Source organism: Arachis ipaensis, chromosome B2 (assembly GCF_059453495.1).
Source record: "Arachis ipaensis isolate K30076 ecotype BB chromosome B2, ASM5945349v1, whole genome shotgun sequence".
In the NCBI taxonomy this organism is placed as follows: Eukaryota; Viridiplantae; Streptophyta; class Magnoliopsida; order Fabales; family Fabaceae; genus Arachis; species Arachis ipaensis.
In genome coordinates, this window is record NC_142437.1 from 45,684,376 (window position 1) to 45,692,832 (window position 8,457).

General features: G+C 35.5%; 1 non-coding gene across 1 annotated transcript; it reads left to right on the forward strand.

Annotated features, from left to right (window-relative positions):
* Positions 1–3,384: 3,384 nt before the first annotated feature.
* Positions 3,385–3,492, forward strand: LOC148573835 (small nucleolar RNA R71). The gene has a single exon (XR_015906136.1). It is a non-coding gene; the product is annotated as a small nucleolar RNA R71 (small nucleolar RNA).
* Positions 3,493–8,457: the final 4,965 nt, after the last annotated feature.

An 8,457-nucleotide genomic window follows, 5' to 3' on the forward strand; every position in this document is an offset into this window, starting at 1 on the left:
ACTTATCAAGAGGGATAGAGTTCGAATTGTACCTTGAGGAAGAGTGTTAGTCCTTTAAATAGAAGGATGTGAGAAGAAGGGAAGAATTTTCGAAAATAAATTAAAAAGATTTTGAAATAATTAAAATAAATTTTGAAAATTTGGTAAAGGTTTTTCAAAAATTAAGATTGGGAAAGAAATTAAGTGATTTTTGAAAAAGATTTTGAAATTAGAAATCAAAAAAATATGATTGAAACTTAATTTTGAAAAAGATGTGATTGAAAAGATATGATTGAGAAGATATGATTGAAAATCAAATTAAAAAGAGAAAGTTTTAAAATTAAAGTTGATTACTTGACTAACAAGAAATTAAAAGATATGATTCTAGAATTAAAACTTTTGATCCTTTCTTAATAGGCAAGTAACAACTAGAAAATTTTGAATTAAATTATTAATTGTAGCAAGGATTTTCAAAAATAATAATAAATAAAAAAATGAAAAGAAATTGATTTTGAAGAGATATGATTGAAAAGGTATGATTTGAAAAAGATTTGATTTTGAAAAATTATGAAGATTTGAAAAAAATTTGAATTAAAAACAAAATCTTCCCTCTAGTGTCCTTCTGGCATTAAACACCTAGAATGGCATCCATTATGGCATTTAACGCCCAAAATCCTACCTTTTTGGGTGTTAAACGCCCAGCCAGGTACCCTGGCTGGCGTTTAAACGCCAGTTTTCCTTCTTCACTGGGCATTTTGAACGCCCAGCTTTTTCTGTTTGATTCCTCTGTTGAATATTCTGAATCTTCATTCTCTGTATTATTGACTTGAAAAGACATAGTTTTGAGAATTTTTTTTGAATTTTTCAATGATGAGAAATAATCAAAATACAACTAATCTTAGGAAACTCAAATCAAACAAAAAATGCATGCAGGACACCAAACTTAAAAATTTTCATATAAGAGACACTAACAAATTTAGAATGCATATGAGAAACAACAAAACACACAAAACAAGAGAATTTAAAGATCAGAGCAACGAAATCATCAAGAACAACTTGAAGATTAATGAAGAACATAATGCATGTAATTTTCGAAAATTATAGGTATGCAATTGACACCAAACTTAAAATTAGATACTAGACTCAAACAAGAAACATAAAATATTTTTGATTTTTATGATTTTATAATTTTTTTTTGTGATTTTTCGAAAATTGAGTGGAAAAGAAAATAAAGGGGTTCAAAGTTTTTAATAAGAGTTCCAGGAATCATTGCAATGCTAGTCTAAGACTCCGGTCCAGGAATTAGACATGGCTTACTAGCCAGCCAAGCTTTCAATGAAAGCTCCGGTCCAAAATAGTAGACATGGCCAATGGCCAGCCAAGCTTTAGCAGATCATTGCTAACAACAGCAAAATTTATAGGAATCAACAAGCTCTTGTGATGATAAGTTGAAATCTCGGTCCAATAAGATTAGACACGGCTTCACAGCCAGCCAGACTTCAACAAATCATCATGAAACTCTAGAATTCATTCTTAAAAACTCTGAAGAACAAAATAAATTTTTTTTTTGAATTTTTCGAAAATAAAAATAAAATAAAATTACCTTATCTAAGCAACAAGATGAACCGTCAGTTGTCCAAACTCGAACAATCCCCGGCCACGGCGCCAAAAACTTGGTGCACAAAATTGTGATCATCAACAATGGCGCCAAAGACTTGGAGCTCTCAAACGTGAATCACACTTTGTCACAATTCCGTACAACTAACCAGCAAGTGCACTGGGTCGTCCAAGTAATACCTTACGTGAGTAAGGGTCGATCCCACGGAGACTGTCGGCTTGAAGCAAGCTATGGTCATCTTGTAAATCTCAGTCAGGCAGATTCAAATGGTTATAGAGGATTGACAATTAAAGATAAATAAAACATAAAATAAAGATAGAGATAGAGATACTTATGTAATTCATTGGTTGGAATTTCAGATAAGCGTATGAAGATGCTTTGTTCCTCCTGAACCTCTGCTTTCCTATTGCCTTCTTCCAATCATTCATACTCCTTTCCATGGCAAGCTTTATGTTGGGCATCACCGTTGTCAATGGCTACTTCCCGTCCTCTCAGTGAAAATGTTCTACGCACGCTGTTACCGCACGGCTAATCATCTGTCGGTTCTCGATCATGTTGGAATAGGATCCATTGATCCTTTTGCATCTGTCACACGCCCAACACTCGCGAGTTTGAAGCTCGTCACAGTCATCCCTTCCCAGATCCTACTCAGAATACCACAGACAAGGTTTAGACGTTCCGGATCTCAAGAATGGCCGCCAATAATTCTAGCCTATACCACGAAGGTTCTAATCTTAGATTAGAAACCCAAGAGATACACATTCAAGCTTGTTTGCATGTAGAACGGAAGTGGTTGTCAGGCACGCGTTCATAGGTGAGAATGGTGATGTGTGTCACATAATCATCACATTCATCATGTTCTTGGGTGCAAATGAATATCTTGGAGAAGAAATAGACTTGAGTTGAATAGAAAAACAATAGTACTTTGCATTAATTCATGAAGAACAGCAGAGCTCCACACCTTAATCTATGGTGTGTAGAAACTCCACCGTTGAAAATACATAAGAACAAAGAGTCTAGGCATGGCCGAATGACCAGCCTCCCAAGGAGGGTTCAATCATCAAAACATGATCAAAAGATGACAAAAGATGAAAATACAATAGCAAAAGGTCCTATTTATAGAAAACTGGTAGCCTAGGGTTACAGAAATAAGTAATTAATGCAGAAATCTTCTTCCGGACCCACTTGGTGTGTGCTTGGGCTGAGCATTGAAGCTTCCATGTGTAGAGACTTTTCTTGGAGTTAAACGCCAGCTTTTGTGCCAGTTTGGGCGTGTAACTCCAGCTTTTGTGCCAGTTCTGGCGTTTTGATGCCAGAATTCTTAAGCTGACTTGGAACGCCGGTTTGGGCCATCAAATCTCGAGAAAAGTATGGACTATTATATATTGCTGGAAAGCCCAGGATGTCTACTTTCCAACGAAATTGAGAGCGCGCCAATTGGGATTCTGTAGCTCTAGAAAATTTACTTTGAGTGCAGAGAGGTCAGAATCCAACAGCATCTGCTGTCCTTTTTCAGCCTCTGAATCAGATTTTTGCTCAGGTCCCTCAATTTCAGCCAGTTAAATACCTGAAATCATAGAAAAACATACAAACTCATAGTAAAGTCCAGAAATGTAAATTTTAAATAAAAACTAATAAAAATATAATAAAAACTAACTAAAATATACTAAAAATATACTAAAACAATGCCAAAAAGCATATAAATTATCCGCTCATCAATGGTCTAATGACATCTTAGCTAATTCAGACAGACCATCATAGAATATATCCAGGATGGTCCATTCTGAAAGCATGTCAGAAGGACATTTTTTGGTCCGTTGCTTGTATCTGTCCCAAGCTTCATAGAGGGATTCACCTTCTTTCTGTTTGAAGGTTTGAACATCCACTCTAAGTTTGCTAAGCTTTTGAGGAGGAAAGAAGTTGGCTAAGAAAGCCGTGACCAGCTTATTCCAAGAGTTCAGGCTATCTTTAGGTTGAGAGTCCAACCATATTCTAGCTCTGTCTCTTACAGCAAATGGGAAAAGCATAAGCTTGTAGACCTCGGGATCAACTCCATTGGTCTTAATAGTATCACAGATTTGCAAGAATTTAGTTAAGAACTGAAAAGTATCATCTGATGGAAGTCCATGAAACTTGCAATTCTGTTGCATCAGAGAAACTAATTGAGGCTTTAGCTCAAAATTGTTTGCTCCAATGACAGGGATTGAGATGCTTCTTCCATGTAAGTTGGAATTTGGTGCAGTAAAGTCACCAAGAATCTTCTTTGCATTGTTGTTGGGTTCGGCCATTACTTCTTTTTCAAGATTCTCTGTAAGGTTTTCTCTGGATTATTGTATTTTAGCTTCTCTTAGTTTCTTCTTTAGAGTCCTTTCAGGTTTAGGATCTGCTTTAACAAGAATGTTCTTGCCCTTGCTCCTGCTCATATGAAAAAGAAGGGAATAGAAAATAATAGGGATCCTCTTTGCCACAGTAGAGAGGTTCCTTTATGTGAGTAGAAGAGAAGAAAAAGAATTCGAACACAGAAAGAGGGAGAGGTTTCGAATTTTTAAAAAGAAGAGAAGTGTTAGTAGATAAATAAAATAATTAGAAAGAGATGAGAGAGGGAAGAATTCGAAAATTAAATAAAATAAAATAAAAATATTTTTGTTTTCAATTTAAAATTAAAGTTAAAATTCGAAAATAAAAAAATTAAATTAAATTAAATTAAAATTTAAAATAATTAGTTAATTAAAAAGGAATTTTGAAAAAGAGGTTAGTGATTTTCGAAAATTAGAGAGAGAGAATTAGTTAAGTAGTTTTGAAAAAGATAAGACTCAAATCAGATAAGATTAATTAACAAAAAAGATTTGAAAATCAATTTTGAAAAGATAAGAAGTTAGATAAGAAGTTAGAAAAGATTTTGAAATTGATTTTGAAAAAGATGTGATTGAAATTTATTTTGAAAAAGATTTGAAAAAGAAATTTAAAAAAGATTTGATTTTGAAAATTAAAGTTGATTACTTGACTAACAAGAAATAAAAAGATATGATTTTAAAATTTAAAGATTGAACCTTTCTTACTAGACAAGTAACAAACTTAAAAATTTTGAATCAATCACATTAATTGTTAGCATTAATTTCAAAAATATGAAATAGAAATAAGAAAAAGATTTTGAAAATAAATTTTGAAAATTTCGAAATTATGAAAGAAAAAGTGAAAAAGATTTGATTTTTTGAAAAAGATTTGAAAAAGATAGAATTTTTAAATTGAAAATTTGATTTGATTCATAAGAAACAATTAAATTTTAAAAAGTTTTGAAAAAGTCAACTCAAATTTTTGAAAATTTATGAGAGAATAAGGGAAAGATATTTTTTTTTAGTTTTGAATTTTCAATGATGAAAGAGAAAAACAACCAAAAGACTCAAAACATGAAAATTATGAATAAAACACATGATGCATGCAAGAACACTTTGAATGTCAAGATGAACACCAAGAATACTTTGAATGTCAAGATGAACACCAAGAACTTATTTTTGAAAATTTTTAAGAAAAGAAAAATATGCAAGACACCAAACTTAGAAAATTTTTAATGTTGTGATACTAAAAATTCAAAAATGCATATGAAAAATAAGAAAAGACACCAAACATGAAAATGCAAAGATCAAACAAAGGAAATCATCAAGAACAACTTGAAGATCATGAAGAACATATGATGAATTTTCGAAAATTAAAGAAAATTATAAAAGCATGCAATTGACACCAAACTTAAAAAATTTTTAATGTTGAGACACTAACAAATTAAAAATGCATATGAAAAACAAGAAAAGACACAAAACATAAAAATGCAAAGATCAAACAAAGCAAATCATCAAGAACAACTTGAAGATTATGAAGAACACCATGCATGAGTTTTTGAAAATTTTAATGAAATTAAAAAGATGCAATTGACACCAAACTTAAAATTGACACTAGACTCAAACAAGAAACACAATATTTTTGGTTTTTATGATTTTAAAATTTTTTTTCAAAAATTATTTGGAAAAATAAAAATAAGGATTTCAAAATTTCTAATGAGGGTTCCAGGAATCATGCAATGTTAGTCTAAAGCTCTAGTCCAGGAATTAGACATGGCTTACTAGCAGAGGTGAATTACATGGGTGAACCCTATGGAAACACCTATAATCCCTCATGGAGAAATCATCTAAATTTCTCATGGAAGGATCAACAAAAGCCTCAACAAGGCTTTAATAATGGTGGAAGAAACAGGTTTAGCAATAGCAAGCCTTTTCCATCATCATCTCAGCAACAGATAGAGAATTCTGAGCAGAATCTATCTAGCTTAGCAAATATAGTCTCTGATCTATCTAAGGCCACTCTAAGTTTCATGAATGAAACAAGGTCCTCCATTTAAAATTTGGAGGCACAAGTGGGCCAGCTGAGTAAAAGAGTCACTGAAGCTCCTCCTAGTACTCTCCCAAGCAATACAGAAGAAAATCCAAAGAAAGAGTGCAATGCCATTGATTTGACCATCATGGCCGAACCTACAAGGGAGGAGGGGGACGTGAATCCCAATGAGGAAGACCTCATGGGACATCCTCTGAACACTAGAGGGTTCCTCAATGAGGACCTGAAGGAATCTGAGACTCATACAGAGACCATAGAGGTTCCATTCAACCTGCTTTTGCCCTTCATGAGCTCTAATGAGTATTCTTCCTCTGAAGAGGATGAAGACATTACTGAAGAGCAAGTTGCTAAGTACCTTGGTGCAATCATGAAGCTGAATGCCAAATTATTTGGTAATGAGACTTGGGAAGATGAACCTCCCTTGCTCACCAATGAACTGAATGCATTGGATAGGCAGAAATTACCTCAAAAGAAACAGGATCCTGGTAAATTCTTAATACCATGTACCATAGGCACCATGACCTTTGAGAAGGCTTTGTGTGACCTGGGGTTAGGCATTATGCTTATGCCACCCTCTATAATGGAGAAACTTGAGATCTTTGAGGTGCAAGCTGCCAGAATCTCATTGGAGATGGCAGACAACTCAAGAAAACAGGCTTATAGACTAGTAGAGGACGTGCTAGTAAAGGTTGAAGGCCTTTACATCCCTGCTGATTTCATAATCCTAGACACTGGGAAGGATGAGGATGAATCCATCATCCTTGGAAGACCCTTCCTAGCCACAGCAAGAGCTGTGATTGATGTGGACAGAGGAGAGTTGGTCCTTCAACTGAATGAGGACTACCTTATATTTAAAACTCAAGGTTTTCCTTCTGTAACCATGGAGAGGAAGCATGAAAAGCTTCTCTCACTGCAGAGTCAACCAAAGCCCCCACAGTCAAACTCTAAGTTTGGTGTTGGGAGGCCACAACCAAACTCTAAGTTTGGTGTTGAACCCCCACATTCAAACTCTAAGTTTGGTATTGGGAGGTCCCAACAATGCTCTGAACATCTGTGAGGCTCCATGAGAGCTCACTGTCAAGCTGTTGACTTTAAAGAAGCGCTTGTTGGGAGGCAACCCAATGTTATTTAACTATATTTAATTATTTTCCATTTCTATTTTATGTTTTCTTTAGGTTGATGATAATGTGAAGTCACAAAAACTACTTAAAAATAAAAAACAGAATGAAAAATAGCATTAAAAATAGCTCACCCTAGAGGAAGAACTTACTGGCATTTAAACGCCAGTAAGGAGCATCAAACTGGCGTTTAACGCCAGAAAGAAGCATTAAGCTGGCGTTAAACGCCAGAAACAAGCACCAGACTGGCGTTTAATGCCAGAACAGAGCATGGAAATGGCGTTAAACGGCAGAAACAAGCAGCAAGCTGGCGTTTAATGCCAGACATGCACTCTAAGGGCATTTGGAACGCCTAATTGGAACAGGGATACTAAGTCCTTGACCCCACTGGATCTGTGGACCCCACAGAATCCCCACCTACCCCACCTCTTCTTCTATCCTCTTCACACCTTTTCATAACTCCCTTCCCCAAATACCCTTCACCAATCACCTCCATACCTCTTCCCTAAATACCCTTAACCAATCACATCCATCCATTCTTCCCCATAAACTCCACCTACCTCCAAAATTCAAATTCTTTTCCCTCCCAAACCCAACCCTAATGGCCGAAACCTACCACTCACCCCACCCCTATATAAACCCCTCAACACTACTCCATTTTCACACATTACAACCACCACTTCTCCCCCTTGGCCGAATACACTATCTCCCTACATCTCCTCCATTTTCTTCTTCTTCTTCTACTTTCTTTCTTCTTTTGCTCGAGGACAAGCAAACCTTTTAAGTTTGGTGTGGTAAAAGCATTGCTTTTTATTTTTTCATAACCATCAATGGTACCTAAGGCCAGAGAAACCTCAAGAAAGAGGAAAGGAAGGGCAATTGCTTCCACCTCTGAGTCATGAGAGATGGAGAGATTCATCTCAAAGGTCCATCAAGACCACTTCTATGAAGTTTTGGCCAAGAAAAGGTGATCCCTGAGGTCCCTTTTAAGCTCAAAAAGAGCGAATATTCGGAGATCCGACAAGAGATTAGAAGAAGAGGATGGGAAGTTCTCTCTAATCCTATTCAACAAGTCGGGATCTTAATGGTTCAAGAGTTCTATGCAAACGCATGGATCACTAGGAACCATGATCAAAGTAGGAACCCGAATCCAAAGAATTGGCTTACAATGGTTCGGGGGAAATACTTAGATTTCAGTCCGGAAAATGTAAGGTTGGCGTTCAACTTGCCAATGATGCAAGAAAATGCACGCCCCTACATTAGAAGGGTTAACTTTGATCAAAGGTTGGACCAAGTCCTCATGGACATATGTGTGGAATGAGCTAAATGGAAAGTTGACTCAAGAGGCAAGCCGGTTCA